Consider the following 12839-nt stretch of genomic DNA (forward strand, 5'->3'; position numbering starts at 1 on the left):
TGTTGTGGGCTTTCAGATATGATTTTTCTAATAAGCTGTTACCAGCCTTTTTTCTCTTAAACCTGTCTGCTGAAATAGATCTCAGCCTAAGCTCACTTCCCATGATGCTGCTGTTTTAAAACCCACATGTTAGAGAGGGGACTAATTAGTGAAGATGTCAATTAAACAAGCTCTGTAAAATCTTATTTCTTAGGGCAACTGTTTTGTGAAGAAATGCTTATTTTCCAAAACAGACAATTAGCATTAGTTGAGAATGTGTATTTTACCACAAAGTGTCACTTCTAAAGAATAAGTAAAAATTATAACCACCGGGAGATCATTGCTAAATGAATATATTAAATATTTCATAAATTTCTTTGGGAAAATCCCATAGTGATTCTTGGTGAACACCCATTTAAAAGAGTAATTTTAACCCCCTTGGCCATCTTAAAATGTAAAGAGAGTTCTTTTCTTTTGGTGAACACAGAAAAAAATTAGTTCAGAATCATGATTCATGCTTTGTCTCACACAGTAAGGCTACAGGTTTCAGGAGTGATTTAAAATAAAACTGAGAAATGTCTCTTTTTAAAATATTTACGGAAAAATAAAAAGGGATAATCATGATATTTAAATATTTTAACGTTCAAGGCCAGATTTTAATCCATGATGACCCACAAATGGAAGGAACCATGATTTAAATGTATAGTACCAAAGGTAACTATAAATAGAATCTGGTACCAGAAGATGATAAAAGTATACGAATTATAGTATTTAGAGCTCTAGGTGTATACACAGGAGAGGCATGTATAAATATATATATATATATATATATATGTATGTATATATATATCCCTTCCTATTTCATTCCCAAGAGGTACATCGTCTCCACAATCAAGTACACGAGCGTAGTCACAATTACTTGTAATTTTTCTGTACTAGGTAAAACTATGAAGACCTTCCTTGAGAAATTTTTGAGATAAAAATCTATTAACCACACTTATAGTTGCTTGTCTTGATTTTATACTTACCTATACTTTCTCACATGCTCATCATTAGAAATTCAGAGCCAAAAATGTTCATAGAACATCCACAAGGTACATGGGGCCGAACCGCTCCAGAGCCAAGGGATGCTTAGGACAATGCTTTGTACCTGGTCACCTTCATAAAATTGTTCTGAATTTAAAGAAGTAAACCCTGCTCCAAAGGACCCTAATTCTAACAGAGCACCAAACAGCCCAAACTAAGAAGGAATCACTTCTAAATGGTATGGTCTGGGAAATCATTGTGAAAGTGGAAGCCACTGATCTGGGTTTTAAACAGTGGACAAAGTCTCTACAGGAGAGAGGAGGAAAAGTATTCCAGGCAGGAGGGGATGAAAGGGGCAGAGGTGGAGCATTGAAATATGCAGTATGTAGGTGTTTGGAGAAGGGCCCAAAATCTGAGCTATCTGAAGCAGAGGGACACTTGTTGTTGAGTAGTGGGAGCTGAGACTGGAAAAGTGAAGTACATGCCAGATGATGGAAGGTTCTCAAAATACCCAGCCTAGGTGTTTGGCAGCGACTAGTTGCAAAAGATAAGTGAGGAATAGGAGAGACAAGCATAAGGAAATGAACCCCATGGTCATGGGCAAGGTGGTCTGGACGGCAACGAGGGGTGGAAGGGGAGCAGCACTGTTATAATACAGACCAGGGATGAGGGGAACAGACCTTAGGGTGGTGGGAGAAACGGCAATGGGCTCTCTTTACGATCAAGGGTCAAAATAACACAGACGTGAGCTTGAGTGAACGAGAGGACACAACCTGCACAGTGGATTATTCATAAACTGGAGGAAAGCACGTGCTCTGACCTGAGCTATTTTTGATTCTCAAGGGTAAACTTACAGTCATGAAGACAGTGATACTCAAAAATCAATCCATCAGGAAACATGGTTTCACCCAGGGCCCAATGCTGTACTCAGTTATCCTCATGCTGTTCCACTAACTCCAAAAGAAATTGCATGCCTCCAAAATCTACGAATGGCAGATTTTGGCTTTACACAGACATTTGTAAGCCAACAATGTGACCCTTCCTAAGATAAAAACAAGAAAAATGTAAAGCATTTAGTTCAGACTTTTTGAAACTCTTTAAAGACCAAGATACTTCATCTCCACTAAAGCACCAGAAGTTTCATTCTCCGATACCAAGTTTACCAGAGTGCATTTTGCACTGTTACATTCATTATACATGATTAGCTGCATTTACTTTGTAAACTAATCAAGCAATCAGAATCATGAAATATAATATGTACTGAAATGTATGTACTATTTCATTTTTCTGAGCATATGATATATAAGCTTTAATTAGTTTCTCTTAAAATAGGAACATTTACTGAAAGAGTTGATACATTCTTGTCAACAATTTGTTCAAAACTGGTTTGGGGTAATTACTTAAGTTGACAAAATAGACTCAAATAATTTCTTTTAAAATGTGCATTTGTATCTTCTTTGAAATTATCCTTAGTTTAGGATATTTTTTCAAATTATCATGTTCACTTAGAGGAACAAACTTCTTACACAAATCCAACCCAACTACAGACACGAGTTACCAATACTAACCACTCACCAATGTGAAGCCGTAAGTTTTGTCAGATTCAGTGTGATATTGACCACGCTAAGCAATTCTGATAAAACAGCCTGGAAACTCATGGAAGGGGAGACAATACAACAGACAAAAGGAGGATTTCCTTCACACTGTGGTGAACACATTCATACACACATACGTGCAACTTAAGAAAGAATTTTTTCTAATACATTCAGTCTGAGTTTTAAAAATCAGAATCTGTCTCACCAATATACAAGCAATTACTCAATGCCTTTTTTTAAAAAAACCCACAAAATAGTATTCTCCTGAATACTATTCAACAACTCCAAAAGCAGTGATCTGAAACCAGGCATATCTTGTGCCTAGTGAGAAGCACTCGGGGTGACCGTAATGTAACGAGGTCAGAACCCGCACAAGGTGTACCAGTGTAGTCAGAGGATCCGGCAAAGGAGAAGCCAGCCAGTCAAAAGCACATCAACACAAACACCACGCAGGACTTGCCTCTCATTTACCACACAAGCTGCTCAGCTAGTTTCATTATGTGAAAGTTATTTTGCTTCTAGAGAAAATATCCCTTCCATTGGTTGCCCATCCTCATTGTGAAAGGACTGTGAAGTTGTCCTTTGTCGTATTTCTGTTACCTGCCAGAAAATGATAACTTGGCAGACATATTTTGATCGCTATTAAAGCATCATTACAATCTTTGTGTTTAGAAAACAATCGGATAATTCGGAGAAAGAGATGACTTTCTGATTCTTTAAAAAGAATTCACAGTGATCGTCATAATTCCTAAATGTGTTATCACATCGTGGAACAGTGAGAATCAAAGGAAACAGACAACACAGAATCAGAGAGAGCTCTCTTCTTGTGGAAACAGAAATGTCTTAAGAGAGTAGGTAACTGTGTATTTTGGTCTTACCTGACTGGCAGCTCGTCTAACCAAAGGTGCGTCCTTTATGGAGGTAGCTTATCCTTGGAAGAACCCAGTGGCTTGCCCCACAGCCCAAGAGAGACTGGAGTTCTGGAAAACTATCCAGCCCAAAAGAATACAGAGGAAAAAGCTTTTCCCACTTTCTTTCCTAGGACTAGCCAATAGCTGAAGTCATGCAGGAAACTGGGTAGAGAGAAGGGGAAAGCAGCTTCTTCTCCCTGAAATCCCGATCAGCAGAAATTGGAGGCTGTTGTATATCTCCCACCCAGACTTTTGTTTAAAAGTTTTTTCAACTGTTGCTAGGTGTTGGGTTCTGAGATTAGGTTTCTCGTCTTCTGCTCCCTTCACAGCACTGTCAGAGCAGTGACTTTGTCGAGAAGCTGAGCTCGCGTGTGCTATATTTAACCAGTGTTCTCAGCAAGTCAAGCCTGTCAACAGCTGAGGAGTTTGGAGCCGGCTCTGCTCAGTTCCTCGGCAGCTGGGTTATCAGTGGATACAGCTCTGCTCACCCTGTAAAAGATTGCGGGGAAACGGCAGACCCTTTTAAGGACTGCTGCTCATTACACAGAGGTAATTATTGTTGGAAGCCCTTAAATGCAGATTGTGAGTTGGAACCTCAAAGCAGTTGCCTTGAGCAGAGCAATTTATCAATGCAATATTCTGCTCAATTAGGCTCTCTCAGATAAACGGTCTTAAATAGAAAAGGCTTTTAAAACTGTGTGACAACTCTTGGGAAAATTCACAGTAAGAGATCATTCCCAGGCAGCTTTCTACATTGATGTGTTGCATTCGTAGCTAGATTACATTCATACCTGGCATATCAGACTTAACCAGTTTATATACCTGACTGTTATTAAAGTAAGTTTATCATAAAGGAATGTCTATAACATTATGTTTTTGAAAGGAAAATCTTCGCGTTCTCACTCAGGTCATTCATTCAAAGCAAGAAACGGAGAACACTCCAGGAAAACCAGGACTTCGGACACCTCTGGTTGTCGACAGCCTTGTCTCATCATTAACCCTCCAGTCTCCAAAACCAGAGAGCGGTCACTTCTACCCTGAACTCCAACATAAAGAATGTCTCAAGATATTTTTATTTGCTTTATTCTGTGTCGGAAAATAGTATGAATCTTCCAAGATTAAGAATCATGAAAAAAAGTGTGCTTAAAACTATTCTTGGGATTCCCTTACTAATTACATATGTGAAATTAACAGTAAGAGGACCCGAGAGAGTGTCTTTTGGCCACAAAGTAGGAAGGGAGACACACATGCACACACGTGCTCACACACACAAAAGCACACACCATTACTGGCTAACACACTAGAATATTGCCCTGACAAAAATCTTGCCAATACCACTAAAAATGTTGACCCCTTTCCTGAGATCAATTTGTCAGTTTAATGATACCATTTTTAATGATACCCTTTTTTTTTTTTTTTTGATACCCTTTTTTTGACATGCAAACTGAAGCTGGACCAAGGAGACATGTAAAGGCATAGACTGCATATTTTAAGTGTTGCATACTTGCGAAAAGAGGCTTAATATGCTAGAGAACCCTGATGTCTGTCTGCGAAAGGCTGCCACTTTTCACAAGGGGTGTGTGTGTCCTTCTTTTTAAAGAAATGACACTTACCTCCAAGGTTAGATGAGCCCACACCTCAACCAATGAGAAAACATCTCAGCTCCCCTCAACCCACCCACCGCACTAACAGCATTCATCCTCCCCCTCTAATTTCTTTACTACTGTTCACATATAAAATTGCATTTGTTCAGATTCTTCTCAGTCCTTCTGGGTCTGGGCCAACGCTGATTTTTTTTTTAAAAGACTTCTATTAAGATGAAAGCATTCTTATCAACTATACTCCAAAAAAAGAAAACAGAGATGAAAGCATTCTTATAAGAAACTGCCTCTTCTGGAACGCTACTGGATCTTTTAGAGACCATCTATTCACAGTCCCTAGAAAGTGGGTTCTAATAGGCAGTGGACATGTGTGACTGGGCTGCGAAATGGTTCAGAGAGGGACTAGGAGAATTTTTTTTAAAACATTACAAAGGGGGTGGGGTGGGGAGACAATTGTTTGAAAAATGCCCACACCCCACTAATACCCCACATGCGATAGCGCCCCCTTCCCTAAAGAGGACCTGGGGAATGTATCATTTCATCCCTCCTAAGAGTTCATTTTATAGATGTCCCCAGTCCAAAAGGAAGCAGAGAAGTATGTTAGCCAAAGTCAAGAAGACTGAGGGCCTTTCTCACCTTCTTGGATGGCCCACACTCTGTCTGTGGAGTGTGTTTCTCTCCAAATAAATCCACTTCTTACCTGTCATTTTGTCTCTCACTGAATTCTTTCTGCGATGGGACATCAAGAACCTGAGCTTCTGATCAGCTCGGTGCTTTGTGACCACCTGGAGGGGGGGGAGATAGGGTGGGAGGGAGGGAGACAGAAGAGGGAGAAGAAATGGGGATATATGTATATGTATAGCTGATTCGCTTTGTTATACAGCAGAAACTAACAAACACACCATTGTAAAGCAATGATACGCCAATAAAGATGTTAAAGAAATAACATCTTACTTACTTACTTACTTACTTACTTCTAAAAAAAAAAAACTGAGCTTCATTATTAAGTACTGAAGCCAGGTATAAAAAAAAAGACTGAGGGGAAATAACCCACTTTGCCTTTATGAGCCTAGGTAATTCCATTGAGAGGGTGATCGTTATTTATTTCTTTCCTAACTATCCAGACAATTAGAGGTTTTGGTGGGGTTTTTTTTTTCTTCTTTAATGAAAACCTAGTCCCCCACCATTGTTTTCTTTAACCTTTGGACTAGCTGTTCATTGTTGCTGTTATTTTATTTCTAAAATGTGGTAACAAGCAACAGCATACAAAGTATTTCATATAATTAGAAACTATTGCTACCTTCGAATTATGTTCTTTAATCAGGCTAGGCATATGTGCTGGTCTGACTCAGTACTCCACAGTCATCAGTTTCTCTCTCATTCTCTCATTCTCTCTCTCTCTCTCTCTCTCTCACACACACACACACACACACACACACACACACTCCATCCCTCTCTATAAAGTGAATTTATTTTGAAGGCTTCCCCAACCCCCTGGGAATGATTATTCAGACAAAAGCATTTCCTACATAATCCACAGAGGAAGTAGTGCATTAAGAACTATTAGAGATTTGTGTTTTGTATACAGTCAACAAGGAATCGATTTTTCAACACATGTTGTTAATATATTACCGTTCAGCGGCATCCTTTTCCCCGTCTTAAGTGTGAGCATTATTCTGAGAACCTCTAATAAACTTACAACTAAAGCTGAATTTCCCAACTTCAAGAATGAATCACGATGAAACTTTTTAATAAGAAGATAGATTAATGTTATCAGTGAGAAAAAAGCAGACGAATTGTAAGGGAGGTGGCACATTATGTCTGTATCTGTTTATAAGACCAAAATTTACCACATTGTTCATTTAAAGAGGCATAGTGATTTTTAAGTTAAAAGTTTATGTTATTTAATATATACAGTAAAGAGAAAAATAGACATTGACTTCAAAACGATGCTCAGGGCAGCAGGGGGTGGGGGCCTAGGTCACAAGGGGAGTTTCCAGACCTGCCCTGTTCTGCACATTGGCTGGCTTTAAGACTGGAATGTAAGCTCCCAGGTAGCAGAGAATGTTTCTTGTTTGTTCCTTACTAAATACTCAAGCACCATAGTAAGTGTTCAATAAACAGGAATGAGTGAATGAGCAAATGAACATGTAAAAGATGAAAGAAAAGATGAAGAAAACTTTAGAGCATATTATCCGTAAACTTATGGAAAATGAATCTAGGCTCTCTGGACAGAGTTGGGTCATTATTAGCTGCATATTCAAAGTTGTAGGAAGAAATTCTTAGATTGTAAGTTAATTATTTTGAAATTTTTAAAGTTCAAAGGAAAGTAATAGATTTCTGGATAATAATAAAGATACCTGTGTAACATATTATATGCTAGGCAGAGTTCTAAGGGTTGGACATGTACTAACCCACTTGATTCTAACAATAACCCAGTGAGGTCGGTGTTATTATTGTCCCTCATTTTACAGGCAAGAAAACTGAAGCATAGAGATATTAAGTGACTTGACCAAAGTCACATGTTAGTAAGTGACAGAGCCAGAATTTGAACTAGGGAGTCTGGTTCCAAAAATTTGTGTTCTTAACCACTTAACTGTCTCTTACATATGTTAGTCACAGTAACCTATTCTTCACAGTCACTGAGAGTCAAAATGTATAGACTTTTCTATACCTGAAGATATATGCTCTGAGGAAAAACATACACTTAAAACTCCACAGCTTTGAGGCAGATAGAAAAAAAAGTGGTATAATTTCATGATCAGCATAGTAAAATAAAAGCTTATTGGAAATGAAGACTTGTTGAATACCAGAAAAGAGAAAATTGGACTGAAAAGAAGATAATTGCTTTGAGGAAAAAAAAATCTATTTTTAAGCAAAGGATATGAGCTGTTCAGTATTTTCTCTAAAACAAACAATGCATGATGAATGAGTTCACTGCTTAGCAAAATTCTAAAATTACATTCTAAAAATATAATTTTGGTCTATGATTTGATAAGCAATTCAAAAATGTTTATGAACTATGCATTCACAACCAAAACTTCTCAAAGACATAATCAACAGCAAGAAAAACCAAAAACCAAAAAACAACGGGGATGGAGGGATTGATATACATTAGCTAGTTCTTTGGTATCAAAATGATAGTTTGATATATTTGGTATAGTCAGGTTTTACAATTTGCAAATACTTACACTTTCTATTAATCTAGCTATACTCCTATTTAGATTTTACAAAACTTTAAAAGAAGTAGTACTAATACATACTTTGTAATATCTACAAATATTCATAATAGAATAACTACTTTGTCCTATTTACAAATAAAATAGTGTCACACCTACATTTATTCATAAAATATTTAACTAAATTATTTATTTTCCCAACAGTTTCAGAAAAAGGAGAGGCAAGACTAGGTTTAAAAGTTATAAGATAATAATAACTTATTATTATTAAAAACCCCACTTCCCTGTTTATGTGCTTGAAAGTAGGTTAATAGAATTTAACCCTGGTAGTTATTATATAAGACCATATTCTGCATACATTTACAGTTCGCAAGCATCTTATTTTTTGAAAGGGTCAGATGACATGGGCTTGAGTGTATTTCCTTCTTCCTTTCCTGTTCTAAAGTCATCTCTCACTCTTGCTCAATACTCTAAATCTTAATGGTAATGGATGACTTTTAACAATGTTTTTAAATGGAGTGAGACATTTACTCTCCACGAAATAGACACAGAATTGGAAAACCAGTGATTGGGCACAGAGCCGTGCAGAATAATGTACTTTTCCCCACAAACGTATGGGTTTGTATATACACACTATGCAGATAATTATAGTTAACTCTGAAAAGGGCTGCCTTGAAAGCACAGTGGTTAAGACCTCTGAGTCTGAAGTCAGGCAAAGCTAGTTTGAATTCAGACTCCATTACTTATTACCTGTGTGAACTTAGCAAATTACTTTATTTCACCCAACCCGCCTTTACCTCTTCTATACGATTAATAAAGGAAGTTAAGACTATTCATAATAGCCAAACACTAGAACTCTCTAAATCAGCGGTCCCCAACCTTTTTTGGCACGAGGGACCAGTTTCGTGGAAGACCATTTTTCCACAGACGGGGTGGGGGGGGCTGGTTCAGGTGGTAACTCGAGCAATGGGGAGCGGCAGGTTAAGCTCCGCTCGTTCGCCCGGTAGCTGTCCGTGGCCTGGGGGCTGGGGACCCCCGCTCTAAATGCTTTCTGCAATTGAATCGCTACACTGTGGTACAGTCAGACTATGGTGTGCTATAAAGCAATGAGGACTGACGTGCAAAAATGCGGATAAATCTCTCAGACAAAATGTTAAATGAAAGAAGCCAGACGACCTCAAACAGTACACTGTATGATTCCATACATACTGAGTTCAAAAACAGGAAAAACTAATCTAGGGTGCCGGAAGTCGGGATAGTAGTTACCCTTGGGATGTGGGGACGCGACTGGGAATGAGAACAACGGGGGCTTCTGTGGCACCGGCGATGTTCTAGGGACACCAATGGGTTCAGTCTGCAAAAACTAACCAAGTTGCGCCCGTACGATTTATGTATTTTTCTGTCTGTACGTAATAATTTAACAGAAAGTTTAAAAATTAAAAATACATTTGAGTATATACTTCCTGAGAATTCTTATCTTCTGAAATATATACAGATGAAATAAAACGATATCTGGAATTTACTGCAAAACACTGTGGTGTGAGGGAGGAAGAGACGTGGGCAAGAGGACAATGAAACAAGATTGGCCAGAAGTTGACAGTTACTGAAGCTGGGTAATGGGTAATCATTACAGGGCTCTCTGTACTTTCATGCAGGTTTTAAGTCTTCCATAATAAAATATTTTCAAAACAGTGCTTACTATTGGACACATAATTAGATACTCAATAAATATTAGTTATTATCTTCATTATTAATATTATCTTCATTATTAATATGACAGTCATCTTAAAATATCTGTATGAACTGAACTCTTCGGATCTAACTGAGTCTTTGCGTGGAAGACACATGGAATTCCCCTGATGTCATGAGCTAATTAAGGAGACAACTGGATTAATATTAATAACACACTATTAGCAACTGAGATCAAAAGTTTAAAGAGAAAAAAAAAGTAAGGAAACTAAAAAGGCCCACCTTAGGCAAATTAGTCCTTAAACCACAGGGGAAACAGGCTCAGTTCTTGCTTTCATCAACAAAACTCATCAACATACTGATCTGCCTATCTGAGAATGAAAAGGAAAACTGTCAAGAAAGTAAGATGTCTAGACATTAAAAGCTGTAGGCCAGCAGAGGTGGTTACTAACAGGAAATGTTGCTACAAGGGTGAAAGACTGGGTGAAAAATTCAGGGTGAGCAATGCTCAGAAATATTTGAATTTGATAATCCATTTTATAGCTGAGCAGGCCTTCATATGCTTAATATTTTCATTTCTTTACCCCTTTCATCTGAAAATGTGGTAATAATTCACCTGGGAGAGCTGGAACAAATAATCAGGGACAGGGAAGTGTTTTGAAATGATGAAATATCTAAAAATGTTGTACCTCAAAGCTTTCCTTTTAGTCCCTACCTTGAGGACTGTGAGGAAATCAACCATATGATGAAATGATGAAGAAAGTTCTTAAAAAGGCTAGTGTTAAGTAAATATAATATAAAAATCTGAATCTACAGAATGTAGAAATCAGAATCATTAGGTAGAGTGAGACAATAAAAAAGTAAATGAAAATCACAAAGCAGTAGTTTTTTTAAAGCAAACTGACTTCCACACCTTAATTATAAGTTCCCTGTTGACTCTTTAGCCATAAAAGTAACATTGCAGAAGAATGTTTAATTATTCAATGAATCAGAAAGAAGTTCCCTGAATGTTAAGTGAAAACAGCAGGTAATAAAATAGCATTAAGGAATTATTGTATTATCACATGGCGATAGATATATAGAAAATAGATATGATATAGATATAAATATTTCATCCCACACCATGCATATGTATTTCTACAGAAATACATACATATATATTTATATATGTATATGTATATTTATATCTGAACTACATAAATGACAACAATTACAATGGTTATCTTTTCCTACGTTTTCTACATTTTTAATTGATGTTTTGTTTTCATAGTAGGAAAATAAGATTACTTAAAATCATTTTTTGGGGGGAGAGGGATAAGTTGGGAGATTGGGGTTGACATACACTACAATATATAAAATAGATAACTAATAAGAACCTACTGTATAGCACAGGGAACTCTGCTCAGTACTCTGTAATGGCCTATATGGGACAAGAATCTTAAAAAAAAAAAGAGTGGATATATTTATATGTATAACTGATTGACTTTGCTGTACACCTAAAACTAACACATTGTAAATCAACTATACTCCATAAAAATTTTTTTTAATCATTTTTTGTTGGTGGTTTTCCAATATTTTGCTGAGGTGGAGACTTGAAGACTTGTGCTTGGTATGATTTGCATTTCTGGTTACTATTCAGGATTTCAGTGAACTTGCCTTATGATAATGTAATAATTAAACAAACCAAAACAGCTGAATTTTGTCTGGTGTGGGTCTGGAATTCATTAATTGAATTCCTCTTAATATTTGCTCAGAAGAAAAGAAAAAGGTCATCTTTTCATGATTCTTCAAAATGAACTATAGTTGCTATGCTTTCCATGCCTTTTCTACTCTATTATCCTTAAAAATGTCTTAATTCTTCATACCATTACAACATTGCATTTGTTTCTGTAACTTTCTCCCATGACATTTTCCCTCTGAGCCATAGATTGTGTTTGGACTCTTCCTGGAAATTCTGCATGGTGCCAGGAGGAAATATTTTCACCTTTATGGCTTACCTGAGGAAAGTTTCCAGCCATTGTGCTGCTGTGGACTGTAAGTGACTAGGGACAGAGAAACACTTTTTGCACTTCCCCAGCAATATCTGGAATATGATATCACTATCTGAATATGTCTCATGGTAGAAAGAGCCCTGGGAAAAAGGAGAATTTGCTCTGACCTCAACTAGTGAACAATTTTTTTTTAATGGTTTAATCCCTCTGAGCCTATTTCCTCCATTGACAAGTGGAGATAATGGAATTTAATCCACACATCCCACCATTGCTCTGTACCCTCCACCACTGTGTCAGTCACATTACATAAGTTAACGGTGAGCCGGTGCCCTAAGAGTGGGCATGGAATATGAGAGGGGACAAGGTCTCACCGTCCACTTTCACTACCTAAAATCATTTTCCTTGCCTAAAATTAATTTTGTTAACTAAAATGTATTACTTGTTATAAGCTTTGTTTCTAATATAAACAGCTTTTTTTAACAAAACATAATTTACTGCTTAAGTTTTTTATATATTTCTAAACTGTTGAAAACAGTGTAAAATAAGTAAAAGTAAGAAAGCAGGAATGTTTCTTTTCAAAAACTGCTGATTAAATTAGTTGTAGCTTTGCTAAAGGAAAAAAAAATATTACAGTTCCGAGGCCAAATTTTGCACATTTATGCCAACAAATAGTATTCTAATCCCCTGTCTGCATTTGCTTAGAAATCCTGTCATCTGTAGAGCAGGTGCATTCAAATGTAAATCTGACCGACAGTATTTGTCAGAAAATGAATACATGCGTTATGGAAGCTGTGGACTTAAGCCACACACCCAAACTCTGCACCTCCAGATGTTTTCAGATTATAAACAAGGAGACGGGAATGAGAGG

General features: G+C 37.2%; 1 protein-coding gene across 2 annotated transcripts in view; it reads right to left on the reverse strand.

The window, feature by feature from the left end:
* Window positions 1-3586, reverse strand: part of FILIP1 (filamin A interacting protein 1) — a 197601-nt gene extending 194015 nt beyond the window's left edge. For both annotated transcript variants that reach the window (XM_082633350.1, XM_082633349.1), the window contains exon 1: window positions 3479-3586. The gene's annotated coding sequence lies outside the window, so the exon portion shown is untranslated. The remainder of the gene's footprint in view (window positions 1-3478) is intronic.
* Between the last annotated feature and the right edge of the window lie 9253 nt (window positions 3587-12839).

This window comes from Mesoplodon mirus (assembly GCF_964341445.2).
Source record: "Mesoplodon mirus genome assembly, chromosome: 10".
Taxonomy (NCBI): domain Eukaryota; kingdom Metazoa; phylum Chordata; class Mammalia; order Artiodactyla; family Ziphiidae; genus Mesoplodon; species Mesoplodon mirus.